The 15,201-nt window shown below is 40.0% G+C and overlaps 1 protein-coding gene and 1 long non-coding RNA gene across 8 annotated transcripts in view; both read right to left on the bottom strand.

The window, feature by feature from the left end:
* The window catches only part of TC2N (tandem C2 domains, nuclear), a 63,923-nt gene extending 56,992 nt beyond the window's left edge, over positions 1 to 6,931 (bottom strand). Inside the window, exon 1 of one of the 6 annotated variants that reach the window (XM_036882272.2) lies at positions 6,913 to 6,931. The gene's annotated coding sequence lies outside the window, so the exon portion shown is untranslated. Of the gene's footprint in view, positions 1 to 6,311; positions 6,333 to 6,428; positions 6,539 to 6,586; positions 6,765 to 6,912 lie in introns of those variants that run through there. The other 5 variants (XM_036882269.2, XM_036882270.2, XM_057488206.1 and 2 more) reach the window with 5 other exon arrangements.
* A 2,404-nt stretch (positions 6,932 to 9,335) lies between these two features.
* On the bottom strand, positions 9,336 to 12,714 carry LOC118910801 (uncharacterized). 2 transcript variants are annotated; one of them, XR_005024168.2, is made up of 4 exons: positions 12,631 to 12,714; positions 11,254 to 11,392; positions 10,679 to 10,764; positions 9,336 to 10,229 (listed from the first exon to the last, which is right to left on the bottom strand). It is a non-coding gene; the product is annotated as an uncharacterized LOC118910801 (long non-coding RNA). The 2 variants fall into 2 exon arrangements; XR_005024167.2 differs by having other exon boundaries at positions 9,336 to 10,764.
* Positions 12,715 to 15,201: the final 2,487 nt, after the last annotated feature.

The raw sequence follows: 15,201 nt of genomic DNA, 5'->3' as shown, positions 1-15,201 counted from the left end.
CTAATTGAAATAGCCAAAAACTGGAAACCATCAAATGTCTATCAACAGATGAATAAATAATTGTGCTATATCTATACAATGGGATACTATTTAGCAATAAAGGACTAACCAATCTGTTATTAATATCCTTCCACTAGTACTAGATTTTCTAGTAATGAAAAATTCTTATTATCTCTTTAAATATTGATTTTGCCTGTTCCCTATTTCTTTTATTTAAAGCAGTCAATTTATTAGACTTTCTCACTGTAACTTATCATTCTGATCATTCTAATTTCCATGTCTCAATCTTTTTTATAGTTTCCATTTCAGTTTCTTTGAGCTATATTCTGAGTTATTTATTCAGATCTATACTCCAGTTTAATTGTCTCTTGGGGTCTGCTAATTGCCTAATCTGTGGTTTAACTCAACAAATGAATTTTAAGTTTGTATTACTGTATTTCTCACTAATAGAAATTATATTAAGTTCTTTTTTCCAACCAGCTATCTCTGTCACTTATAAGACTCCTGCTCCCTACATATATTGTCAAGCTTGTCTTTAATTTAAATATAGCCAATCATATTTATTATAATTATATATGACTGGTAATTCCAAAATACAAGCTTTTGTAAGTTTACTTCTAATAATCTATTGTCTCTGCTGATTTTTGCCTAGGTTTTCTTATTGCCTTGTGAACCTGGTTATCTTTGACAAATTACTCATTGGCCTTTTAACTTTAATAGTAGGACGTTTTTAAGCCAAATATGAAATATATTTCTACAGAGAATATTTGCATTTGTTTACCATATCAATTTAAATTCATACTTTGATATATAACCTAATTTAAAACTGGGAAAAGAATGTGAATAAACATTTCTCCAAAGAATAGAGAAATGGCCAATAAAACATGAAAGGTGCTTAAAATTATAATTTTCTAGGGAAATGCATATCAAAATCACAAGATACCACTTCACACATGCTAGGATGGCAATGATAAAAGGCAAAATAAGTGTTAGCAAAGACACAGAGAAACTGGAACCCTCATACATCATTGGTAGGAATGAAAAATGGTACAGCTGCTTTGGAAAACAGTTTGGCAGTTTCTCAAAAACTTAAACACAAAACTACTTTATGACCCAGGAGTTCTACTCAAAGGTAAATATAACTATGAAAATGGAAAACATTTCCACACAAAACTTGTACACAAATGTTCATAGCATTATTTGTAACAGCAAAAAAGTGGATACAACTCAAATGTCCATCAACTAATGAATGGAAAAATGAAACTGGTATATCTATACTATGGAATACTATTCAGCTATTAAAAGGAATGAAGTACTGATTCATGCTACAACATGAATAAGCCTTGAAAACATTATGCTAAGTAAAAGAAGCAAGAGACAGAACACATATTGTATGCTTTCATTCATACAATATGAATAAACAAATACATGAACAAATCCATATGGACAGAAAGTAGATTGTGATTGCCAGGGGTTGGGGAAAAGGGAGAAATGAGGAATGATGGCTAACAGGTACAAGGTTTCTTTCGGGGGGAGGGGGTGATAAAAATGTTGTAGAATTAGATAATGACAATGGTTGCACAATTCTGTGAATATATGAAAAATCACTGAATTGTACACATTAAAAGAGTGAATTTTATGGTATGTGAGTTATATCTAAAGGAAAAAAAAGGATTAAAAAAATCCACATCTTGAAATATTTTACACCACCAAAGTGTCATGAATGTCCCCCACGGTCTGGTGGTTACGACTTCCCAAGGACAGGTTTTTTTCCCTGTTCTACTTAGCATCAAGACATCTTTCCTTACAAATCCTTGAAGGAGACAGAATGAGTTTTCATCCTTTTCATGACATCAAAAACTTGGGAATCCCAGAATTATGGGCAGAGAACCTCTTGTTAGCTTATGCTGAATGAACCTTGAATGCCTCCCATCCAACAAATCCACCAAGTTCTTATTCAAATCCAACCAAGTTCTGCAATTTAGCAGCAAATATCCTCAGAGCGAAAAGGACATATGGGCTCCTTTAGTCTCTCAGCTTTCAGCTTTCTCTTCGATTTTGGAATATTAATTCCTCAGAACTTAAAAAAAATTTTAACACAGCATTCTTAGCTATTTTCAGTGTGAAGGCTTTTCTAAATAACTATATTCCATAAATGAAAATTCTGTATTTACTTCTCAAGTTAAAATTAGCCCAAGTGAGTTAGGACAGGATTTGCAAAAACTAAAGATAGGCTGATCGAGTCTACATTAAAGTAGCTTCAGTATTACTTGCGACCTTGGGTGACTACATATTTAGGATTTAAATAACATATACCACAATGAAAAGTTTACTTTAGGAAAAAATTAAACATTAATTTGAAAGGGAGTCCAGTTTTAGAAGCATGGGTGGGTAACTTATTCTCTTAGGTATCGAGGCTCATTATACAACTAAAGTAAATAAGATGGCAGCAAGGATACACAAAGAGGCCAAGGAAAGAATAGCCGAGAAACATAGGTAGACATATTTGGAAACTTAACATACGATACTTACAAGTTACTGGGAGGAAAAGCAGAATATTTAATATTCTGATTACCCGTAAGAAAAACCGATTACCCACATAGAAAAAAAAAATGAAACAACTCCTACTTCACACCGCACAAAAATCAATTTCAATTTCACACAGATTAAGAACATAAATGTGAAAGGCAACATTTGAAACCTTTTAGAAGAAAATATCAGACTATAGGATCTCAGGGAAAGATTTGTTAAACAAGATGACAAAAGCACAAACCACAAGGTAAAAGTTGATACATTCAACTATATTAAGCTAAAGAACGTATCCATCAAAAACCACTATAAAGAAAGTAAAAGACAAGCTACTTACTGGAAAAAACTTATTTGCCCCATGCATAACTGACATGGGATTATTACCCAGAACATAACATATATATAAACAAACCTTCTAAAAATCCATTTTTAAAAGACAAAAATACTTTTAAAAAAGGTAAAAGACACATTCTATAGAAAAGGATACATGAAAGTTTCAACATTATCAGTAATTAAGGAAACATAAACTAAACCCCCAGTGGAGTACCATTTTTTAACCCATCAGATTGTTGAAAAGAAAAAATTCAAATAATTAAAGATGCTGTACAAATGTCTCAAATGTTGTTGAGAGAGAGAACAAATCAAACACTTCACACACTGCTTATGAGAGTATAAACTGGTACCACTTTAGAAATAATTCAATATTATCTAGCAAAACTGAAGATCCACAACTCTACTCCTACACAGAAAACCCTAGGAAATTCTTGCACGTAGACACAAAGAGACATGGATTAGAATGGTCATGACAAAAGTTTTAATGGCAAAAAGTAAAAATTAAATTAATAAGAAGACTGAAACACCTCCAAATATCTATTAACAGGAAGATGGATAAACAGTGGTAAAGTCATACAATAAATATCATACAGCAATAAAAACTGAACTAAAACACATCAACACAGATGTCTCATAAATATAATGTGCCAAAAAAGTCATGGAATAGACAAAATTAAACAATATTTTATAAATACATACATATAATAAAACTATACAGAAAATCAAGGAGGGTGGAAAGAGAAAGACACAACAAGGGAAAAAGAAGCAATCAGGACTTCAAAAATACTGATTTTGTATCATTTCTATAGCATGATATGGGCACAGGAGTTTACTTGTATTCTGGTTGTGGAGGAAAAAGTGGAAAATACAGAAAACTCCATTAAGGAAATAAAAATGATCAATAATCCCATCACCCAGATATAACTACAGTATAGGAAAAAATATACTTAAATGTGGGCTTTCTTCTGCTATTTTTATTTACTTTTTTAACAGCTTTATTGAGGTACTAACTTACAGTAAACTGCACATATTTAAAATGTACAATTACATTAGTCAGACACAGGTATACCCTGGTGAAAGCATCTTCACAATCAAGAAAGCGACTACATCCATTATTCCCAGAAGTTTCCTCATTCCGTTTTTGATCCATCCCTCCTTCCTTTCTCTATTTCCATCCTTAACCTGTTTTCTGTCACTTTAGGCTAGTTTGCATTTCCTAAAATTTTTTCAGGTAGAGTTTGGGCATAGATTACGGATACGTTTCACTTTGCAGATACTCGCAGGAAGTTTTTTCCAAAATGTTAGCACTAATTTACACTTTCATGAGCAGAGCATGAGAGTTCCAGGTGCTCCACATACTCATCAATAGGATGATTGTTGGCCTTTTTTCATTTTAACCATTCTTTTCATATTCCCAAGGAAAATGCATATACAACTGCTTGTCTGAACAACAAAACATTTAATTTTCAGTGAAGATGGAAGTGAAACTCACTATAAAGAACTTTTCATCAAAGAGCATTTTTCCCTTTAATGTATAATAATTGAAGCAAAGGCCCTGACTGATGTATGCACCATGGATTCTGATTTAGTCAAAATATCTGGTTTCCATGTAAGATTTTTATAAGAGTCACTGAGTTGTACATGAAATAATCACATGACTTAAAAGAAAGTTGGGCGTATCAAAGTGCTGAAACTCAAATGAAATACAATCCAACAGTTTGTTAAAGTGTGACTCTTAACACTGGTAAAACCTCAACTGAACAAAGCAAAGTACCACTAAAAAAAGTGTTCATAATTTGAATGGGGGGTAGATGAAATACTTTCTTATAAATAGTTCTATTCAATATGCTCAGCCAAGTGCTCTCACTTCTGCTACTTAACCATGAGAGAGGAACAAAGCTGTGAGACGCACTGTCACATAAAGGTATTCCAGTGTCACATTCTTTACAATCTGACTGTAAACTCTACCACCCTGTCACTTCTGATCTTTGTTTTCTCAGAATAAGGATCTTACACTATCTTTATCTCTTCATCCTCTATTTGCTCCTCAAACTCCTTCAAATTTGGCTTCCATCCTTATCATTCTACTTAAATTACGTTTGCTGACCCCCTCCAAACTACCAAAGCCAATAGGCACTTAAACCAGCTGCTACCTTCCAGATCCTTCTGATTCACTGACTCTCTCATAGATTACTCTCATTAAAAATGCTTCCTCTCGTGACTTCTCTGACACCACTACCTACTACAGTCTTCCTGTCTTACCTCAATCTCCATGGCTCTCTCCCTTCACTTAAACAGGGGTGTTTCCCAGGGCTAGTCTTCCTCTCTTCTTACTCCATTTACTTAAATGATTTCTTCCACTCTCCCAGGACTACCTACCACAAATGCATGGATACTTCCAACATCTACAACTCTGATCCTGATTTCAGAAAATCCCTACACCAATATACCTCACTGCCAACCAGACAGCTCTTGCCAGATGTCCTACAAGAATCTCAAACTCTTCTCCCAACTTGAATTAGTCTCTCAATTTGTTAGTTTCATTCGTGAATACACATTTGTAATTCAAGTGGATCCAATAAAACACAAGAGATACTTTAAAAACTTTTTTCTTGAAGGGTTAAAAAAAAGAGCAAATTTTTTTGAAATGTTTTTCCTCCAGTTATGAAGGCAACTCATAATCATTAGCAAAACATGCAATATACAAAAGAGATAAAGAGCAAATCTTGAATCCCAGCACTCAAAAGGCAAGCAGTATTAACATTTCCTTCCAGAAAAAAGCCACTTTTAACCATGATAAAGTTACATATTAAAGTATTACTGGTAAACAGGGGGTGTTAACTCTCAATATTTTACAGTTTTTTTACAGTACTGATCAGGAAAAACAGAACTTGACTAAGTGCCTACTTGCAGTGGGAATCAGAATACTTTAAATACAAAAGCAATCCTTTTACACGTTATACTTTAAATATTCTAAAGGAATATTCAGCCATGTTTCTGGCTTGGCACCTATCATACCTATACCTGGACGTCCATCTGTGTGCAATATACCTCAACTCATCAGAAATAATTTGCTTTATTTAAAGAAAACCACACAAGCAAGCAAACAAAAAACTAGCTGGACAGATAGTGTTTTGCAAAAACCACAGTTAGGTGATATTTTAACATCCCTTTCGCTGCTTCTCATTTTCCGGAACGTCACAGATAAAAACACGACGCTAACCTGTTCTCATCAGACTCTCCAATTAAAGGAAGTGGCTTCCCTCTTGTCCCAAAGCCCGCCAGCGCCGGTCGTCGCAAGCGCGCGCCCAGGACAGGGGACGGGGCCGCGGGTCCCACGCAGCGGCCCCGCGAACCCGTGCAGGGCGGGGGCCGGCGTCGCCCCAGCGCCCACCCCGCCCCACAGAGCGAACCACGGTGATAGTGGCTGTCCGGGGGCCCTAACCTACCTCCTTCCTTCGGACCTCCCGGGAGCGGGCGACGCCGAGGGGACTGGGAATAGCCCCCGTGCCCCCGACAGTTGTAATAAAAGTTAAAGGATACAACAACAAAAAATACCCACACACGCGGAACAGTTGCTCCACATCCAGCGCCGCGAGGCTGGCGGCGAGGGGGCTGCTCTGCGGAAGCCGGGGGCGCTCTCCCGTCCCACACGCAAACCCCGCGAGCCCGACGCGGGACGGCAGCGCAGGGGCCCCGGGAGGCCCGTCTCCCGGCTGCGAACCTGACCCCGCCGGCGCCCTCCGGGCCCCGCGGTCCTGCGCGGGGTCTCCGCGCACGACTTGCAGGGCGCCCCGGCCCCACACCGCTGAGACGGCACCCCGCGGCCAGTTACCTGCTCCATGCAGTGGGCGCTCTGCCGTCGTGCGCGGCCGCGCCTCGAAGTCCCACCACCTCCCCAGGCCCGCCCTGCCCGCTCCCCAGGTCCGTCCCGCCCGCTCCCCAGGTCCGTCCCGCCCGCTCCCCAGGTCCGTCCCGCCGCACATCTGCCCCGCCCCTCGGGAGGTGCGCGCCGAGGGCCGCGGTGGGCGGGGCCGTCCGCTCGCGTACCTGAGCGCGCTGCGCCTGCGCCCTCCACTCGCCTCCTTGCCTTTCCAAGTCTTTGCATTCAGCTGGTCGCTGTGGAAGTCGAGCGTGCAGCCAGGCAGAACTTGGAGTGTGTTGAGAGATCAGAAGGGAGGTTAAAAAGTAGAAGGCGTATGGAGAGAAAGCTATTGGCCTGATGAACCTCTTTGAATAGGGAATGAAGGAGCAGTCTTTCTTGCAAGAGATATTGCTGCACCTTTTCTTGGAAACAGAAGAAACTTGTCTTGGTTGCCTGCATTGTCATTTAACTTTACATCCTAATTATAGTCTTTGAGAATCAGCCCATATCTCCAATTTTACGGCTGTACATGGGCTATACCCTGCTAGCAGTAGGTACATCGGAAGGAATCCTAAAGTTTTCCACTACAATGCTGTGTCCGCCGTTCTATGCTGGAATTCCCTGTAGCACTTTGGCAAGCAGTTGGTTGGCGCTTTTCTTTTAATGCCTCCCATGGTGGGAATCTCAACACTACTTGAAAAGTTGTTGAACGAATTTCTAGATTATCTGTTGGTGAATAGCTCAGCTTTTGAGAGGCTGATGGATTATTAATTGAAATAAGGGTAATACTTCTCTTCGCAGAGAGCCATCTTTCCCCAGAGTGGGTTCTCGAGGTCCTAGAGATGCCGGAGTTGGGGTGGATACAGGGGAATGGATCCCAAGGTCAAATTAATCTGGGGAAAGACACACTGTATACTCTTTTTTGAGATTCACAACAGCCGACTTAAGAACCGTGTTTTACTTTATATCAGAATGTATTTCCCAAATTTATTTGACCTAAACAACGCCAGAATATGCCACCCCAAATAGACCACTTTGGCACAAAGATGATTTTGAATTAAAGGCACTTGAAAAACAACAAAGAACGATTAGGGCACTTCCTTTTTCAACCTAAAAGCAGGAGATGGAACTCCCAAATAAAAGATATCCTCCTAAACCAGGAAGAAACATTATCACCAGAGACAGGGAGTAGAGGACAAAGGAAATGTATATAAACAAACCTTGTTTAACCCTTTTCTTCCTAGTCATTTCACCATTAACCAGCCTAGCTCAAGCCCCTTTGTCTTGAACCCTTTTCACTATTTATTACTCTTTGTCCAAATTAGTAAGAAAGTGTTAGGCTCTAACCACTTTGTTGTCCATTTTCCTATGGGGGCTCCTGTGCACACATGAAAATCTGTATGCTTCACTCTCCTGTTAATCTATGTCCGTTTAATTCTCAATCCCAGCCAGAAACCCTAAGAAGGTAGAGGTAAAGTTTTGCCTCCCCTACAGACCACAAAACTCTTTTTGAGATTACGTGTTAACATCCAGGGCCATTAATGTTTCAACACACACTGATGAACACTGCTTTAAAGTCCCAGTACATTCACCTTCAATAATGTGTCCCTCTATTACAAATGTTTGCAAAGTTCTGTACTATTTACACAAAGCTTTCACATGAGTCATCTCATTTAATCCCTGTAATTGTGATGTAATTGTTATTATCCTCAATTTATAGTTGAAAATATTGAGGGTCAAACAGTGGTTGCCCAACTATAGAGTCAAGATTGACTCTGGACTTCGGGCTCCAAGGCTTTTTAAAGATACGTTACATTATATATATATATATATACACACACACATATCTTTAAGGAGAGCACATCCTTGGTTAGAAACCTCTGGATCCATGGGTTAGTTCTCAAGGGCAAGGACCTATACCTGTCTTTCACTCCTCTCCAGCACCTGACATCATAGTGCAATGCACAACAGTGTCACTCAAGAGTGCTGAATGGACAAAGAATGAGTGAATGCATTGAATGCTCACTAATACTTATTGAGTACCTTTACGGAGTACCTGGTTCCCTAACCCAACAACCTTATCAACCTCCTCTCTGATGTAGAAAGTCCAAGAGCAAAAGCTCCCTGAATTGTTCTTAGTTTTCTTTCACCTTCCATCTAAAAACCTTTCTTAGAAGAAACCACTCTGTTGACAGATATCTAGTTCTTTGAAAACAGTGAAACCACTTCTTTTGTTTTCCTTGAAATGGGCTTCCTTCCTGTTTCACTTTCAGAGGCAAGGCTACATGAACATGAATGGAGGATATTGTATGCCTTCTCTGTGTCCTTGTGTTTAACCTGTTCTCATAAAATGAACAATTGTTGCAACATTCTGAGTGGGTGTTTGTTTGTTTGTTGTTTGTTTTTTAATGTTAAACATTAATGTTTAATGTCATATTATTTGAGGCAGAGCTGAAGAGAAAAATACATTTGGGTTGATGTGGATAAGATTTCACTGTTTGTATTCATTCTTTCATTCTATTAGAAACAAACCACTTAATCCCTGTCATAATCCCTTTGCATTCTTCCTTCATTTAGCCACATTTGTTAAGTGCTTTATGACTCATTCCAGCCCTACTTTGCCAACCTTCCCTCCCACCACCCTCATCATGACCTTCTGAATTAATTGTAATTCCCTAAATTGCCAAACTGCACTACCGTTCCCCTTATGTCTATTTTTGGGGCATCAACTGGCAGATTCATTTCATTTGGATGAAGTATCACCTCCTCTAGAAGATGAAATCCCACAACACCTATCCCAAAGTGAATTGGGCGCCCCTCCTGAACATTACCACCTCCATCCATCCATATCTGTAACATGGCACCTACACTATAACTGTAATTATTGGCTTCTTTTCCCTCGCCCTACTAAACTCATTTTGTGAGAGTTCCTAATGGACAGGAATTATGGTGTCCATCTGTTTCCTGAGCACACAGCATAGTACCTGACACATAGGAGTATACTCAGGTATTGGTTGAATGAATGAAAAAAAATAAAAGAAAATGAATTCCAAGAATGCTTGTGAAATAATTTCATAAGTGTAAGTGGTCATATGAATACAATAGGAGATGCAGGTTTCTGCTTCCCCCAAAATTATTTCCTTCCCCTTTTCTGCCTCAGAAAAACATAACAACAAAAGTCACTCATTCATTCATTTACTTGCTCAACAAACATTTTTGAGTGCCTACAGTATACCAGGTACAATCCTAAACACGGATTCAGAGAGAAAGTGACATATCAGCAGAGTCATGGATGCTCACCCAACCTCTAGTCCTTTTCCTGATCACAAAGTTAAACTACTTTGACCATTCCCCTTACATGTAGGTAAGGCCATGTGACCAGTTCTTACCAGTAGAATTTGAGCAGAGGTAGAGTTTCACTTCTGGGTCCAATCAAAAACTGGTGAGCCTTCCCCCTATTCTCTCTCTCTTCCCATTCCTTGGCCACCTTGAACCACTGAAACTGAAAACGTGACCAGGTAGAAAAAGTCCAGGTCTCTGTTTGACTTCATGGAACAAAGTTCTCCTCAACTATTAACCCACTAATCTTGATTAGATTGTGATGTGAGTGAAAAATAAACTTTATTGGGTGAATGACTAATATTTAGGAATTTTTTTTCCCCCAGCAGCTAGCTTTACTTTATGATTAAAACTGTCATAAATAATGACATATAGATTACTTAAAACACTAGAAAATGTCTGCTGCTCTAAACATTGCATGAGAGACATGGGACGTGGAAATTTATCAAAGAGGGTATTAATGCCTTAGAGACCTTAAATTTGTCCCAAGTGGATAAAGAAAAATCTATATAGATACACATCTCTTTGGTCCCTCTCTCAGGCGGCTACCTGGTCAGAGTGCTGACATCTTGTCCTGAAAGCCAGCACAGATCACCATCACACCATATTTACCAGCCCTTGACCGTCTCTCATGCACTTTGAAGGATTTCCCTGAGCGAGCTTCCGGAGGTCCAGTGTCACTCAAAGTAGGGGATAGACTGAGGAGAGATAGAAAATAAGAGTGAGAAGATAGGTTCGGAAGTCCTTGAGTTTGTGTATCAATTGACACAACACATACTGAATAAGTTAAGGAATATTTGTGATTGGATGAGTTTTTTCTTTTCCTTCTCTCATCTTCTTTCCTGGATGACTGGTACCCACTAAAGCTAAGGTAACAGTGGGAAAATGGCTGGTCATAGATGCTTCACCATGAGACCTAATCATGATAACTGTGTCTTTTCTCCATGCCCTCACCCCAAAACCACAAAGCCCATCCTCCTCCTCCAAGCCCCATTAATCAGTGAAACTTCATAGCATCTAAAGACCGACAGTATCATGGAGGCCTAAATGAAAAACATTCAGTCCCTAGGGATGGAGGAAAGAGCCCCAGTGGGATGAAAGAAAAGTAATAAAAGAGGAAGGAAGAGAGAAGATTCAGGAAAAAAGAAACAAAAGAGGGTTTTCTATCAACCACAGAAACAACTCACCTAGGCTGGGAAACTGGTCCAAAGAGGATGAGAGACACATGGAGCACATCATGTGGAAGTGCCCCAGGATTCCAAGCACAGGCTCCCAGATTCATTGTAAAAAGCAAAAAAACATCCAAATCTCCACTTCCTGTGAACACTGTATTGGTGGAAGAAATTATTCAAACCTGAAGAAAATGACTCTGTGTTTTTCTGGGCTCCATGTACAATGGTTTAAACTGTGTTAACTTAAGCCAGAACTAAATTTCCCAAAATTTCTTTCCCTATATGGTTTTTATGTTAGATTGACCAAAAAGAGTTATTTGGACAAGATCTGGAAGGCAGAAGTGAATCAGAGTCATTACTCTGAAGAGCCTCACAGTTACAGTGGCAGACAAACACAGAGATGCTGGCACGTTCTAGCTTGCCCTTGCCCTGTATGCCTAGCTCTTCTTCCTAACTCTGTCCTGCTGACTACCAGACGCCCCGGCCCACATCCAAAACTTGGATGAAGATAAACAGGAGTGACAGCTGTCCATAGACTTTTCCACAGCTCTCCTTATGGATCATTTTCAAGCAACTAGATGTACCTGGCTTCCTAGATGCATTGCAATTTCTGACCCCACAAGTTCGCCTGCATTAGGTCTTCACGGAGGCTGGTTAGTGACTTTTCTCTGATCCTTCAATCCCACTTTCAGACCTTTCCTTTCCCAATTCTCCCACAGTTCTGTAAGATCTTACCCTATCAGTAATATTCTAGTGGTTCTGTTGGTCTTATTGAAGCGCTCTGACTTGCTATGCATGGACTTGGCTGCCCAACAGGAACCTTATGTGGATTGTGCCTCTCTTCCCTTGCACTATGAAAGGAGAAGTACCAGATGTGTATATAGGAATTATAGAAATCTGGGTAAAAATTATACCTTGGTAGAAGTCTCCCTGAGAGAATGTGGCTAGTTTCCCATTGGCTTTGTAGTGTGAATTTAGCATAGTATGGAAACTGACTCTCAGCTGTTCAAGCTTAGAAATTTGCTTTTTCTCCCCTGTAGCAGACTAAGTCAAACTCTGTTGAAGAAGAAGATTCAGTCAGGCTCACTAGAGAGTGATGTAGACAACAGGGTCTATTAATATTAATAGAATCTGTCTAAGCATGAGAAATAAAATTAGTGTAGGTCCCAGACATTTATATCTTATGATCAAAACACTGCACCCTGTAGAAACAGCCATACAGGAAGCTAAATGATAATCAGAAGGTTGCCTGGGGAGAGATATGGAACCAAAGTTAGAAGAGTTAGGAGGAATATTGAGTTATTAATAGCATCAAATCATTATAGCCACCACAAATGCCACAGAACTGACTGACCTATCACAGTTGCAGATAAGCTATGTGGTTCCGCTCACCAAGGGTACAATCCTAGTGGTAGGCCTTCTTCTCTGTGGTAAATTACAGTATTTGCCTCAGTTCTTCATCCCTCATTGGATCCATACCCTTTGCAAAGACTTTGAATTACTTCCACTCAAGGAGTAGACTATATTTCCCTGCCACTTAATTATGGGTCCAGCCATTTGACTTGCTTTGGCCAATAGAATGAGATGGAAGGAACAGTGCTAAGGTTCTGAGTTTAGACCTCATATGATTCTGCTTGCCCTCTGGTCCTTCTGCCAGTGCCATGAGGAGATTTTGCCCGGGCCAGCCAGTTGGTCCGATGAGGATGAGGGACATAGAGCAGAATTGTCCCACATAAACCCAGATTAGATGAGCTCATCCCAGCTGACCAGCAAGTGAGAAATAATAGATGATTGTCATTTTATGTCATGGTTTTGGGGACCATTTGTTACATAGCAACCTGACATACCTTCCAACCATGATTTTCTGGGATGGGATGAAGGAGGTGCCAGGATGAGGGAACCTGCCAGCATTTCTGTGTTTTACCCCATCTTGGTCCCAGAGTTCAGAGCAGTGCCCAGGGTTCCCCTCCCAAGTCACTAGGGGGCACCAGTTCGGCCAATGGTAAATGAGAGGATTCAGCTACGCAATCTCAGTAAAATTCTGACATTTTCTATTCTTTTGGTTAAATGTTAAATTTATTTGTACAAGCAGAGGAAAGAAAGATTTATTTTTAAAAAACTCTTCAGAAGGCTACTCTGAACATGAACGGTTGTTTACAAATGCAACTCAAAATCACTGTTTGAAATAAAATTTGAAGCCTATCAAGTGGGATTTTTGCTTTCATCTGAGTTTTAGGAAAACTCATACACGCAGCAAAATCCCCAGGTTGTTTAGGTTGCCAAGACTTTCTTCCCCTCTCTTTAAATCTGCTCCAAGTCTATAAGGAGAATCCATGAGTAAACGGGGTTGGCAGAGGAACCAAATATCCAAATATCCAAAGACATATTTTTAGGACAATTGCATCTTAATTTGTCAGCTTGAAGTATGCATTGATGTTTACAGGAACTAGAAGCATTGGTGGGGGGGGTCTCAAAACCCTTTTCATCCTATTTTTTCTGACATTCCTTCTTTTCCCATGCTCCCTGCCTTTCACTAGCTTCCCCTATCCTTCCAGTTTACGAGAGGACTGGTGATGAGGTATTTCTTGAGGAAATGTGGGAAATGGTCTGCAATCCATTTCCTATTTGATGTGGGCTTCACTCACCAGAAGAAAACAACAATGCACACACACTTCCAGCACAACTGGACAGCAGCCCCACGCACTGGTGTTTAAAGAGCTATTGTATTACCCTGTGAGGTGACAGCACTCGAGGGACAGGACAGGGTCTGGGAGACCAGTGAAGCATACCCTTCCATTCCTGAAAAAACATACCCTCAGGAAACAATTTGGCGTTTCCTGCAAAACATGAACTTGTTTGGCAGCCTGACAAACTCATCACCCCTGTCCATCTCATACCACGTGCCTGATTGATAACAATAACTAGACCGAGAACACAGTGAATACAACCTCCATAGAAAAGCAGACAAGGGGAGATAAGCAACACCCCCCCCAAACAACCACGCATGCACACACACCCACATACTCCCCCCACCCAAACACGCAAAGCCATTTTTAAAATGTTGAGAAATAAAAAAATGCCTCAATCAAACCATTTTACATTTCTGGGAATAAATTACTTCCCTCTCCCATTCAACAATGTTTGGAATAATAATAGTTTTCATTTTCCACTCACCTATCACATGCCAAGCACTGTGGTAATGGTCCACATATACACACACACTTACTTTAACTCTTGCAACACCCCTGCAGAGTAGGTTAGATGTAAACTTTACACACAAGTGGACTTTAATTAACAGATAAGTAACTTTTCCAAGATCACAAAGAAGCGGTCAAGGAGTCAGGATTTGAACAAGGCTGCGTGTGACTCTAAAGGTCAAGCTCCTTTCATTAAATTGCAGGCTTGGTCAGGTAAGTGTAAAACCCAGAAACAGGAGTTGTTGTTACACAAATCTAATTCATTACTCAAGGCCAACTGAAATCACCATCTCTTCTATGAATTCTTGACTTGTTCTAGATAGAGCTCTGATGATTACAAGCAACAGCAACAGAAACTGACTCAAATTAATTCAAGTCAGAGCATCTAATCCCAGTGGTCTAGTCCTGGCCCCGGTCTGGCTAAAAGAGCAATGGGAAACTACATGAATTCAGGAATCTGACCAAGCGGGCCTCCAAAAGCCCAGACACCCTTCCGCCTCTCATCTCATGGCGACTGCTTCTTTCTACACACCAGCACATCCCATCCAACTTCTTTGAGCCTCTAATCCCTCAAAACTGCAGTGGATACATGATTTCACAATGATTTCCTTGATGACAAATCTAACGGACCTTTGAGCTCAGGGCCTACCACCTAAGAGAAGTAACTGCTTCTCCCTTTCCAAATTCCAGAAATCTGACAGGCTTGTCTCATATTTTCACACACAAAGCACAGGTTGTTGGTTGGTCTATACTTGCAGCACCCCTG

The sequence above is a fragment of the Manis pentadactyla genome, chromosome 11 (assembly GCF_030020395.1).
Source record: "Manis pentadactyla isolate mManPen7 chromosome 11, mManPen7.hap1, whole genome shotgun sequence".
NCBI lineage: Eukaryota > Metazoa > Chordata > Mammalia > Pholidota > Manidae > Manis > Manis pentadactyla.
Note: the sequence above shows the minus strand (reverse complement) of the source record. Positions and strands in the feature narration are given on the sequence as shown.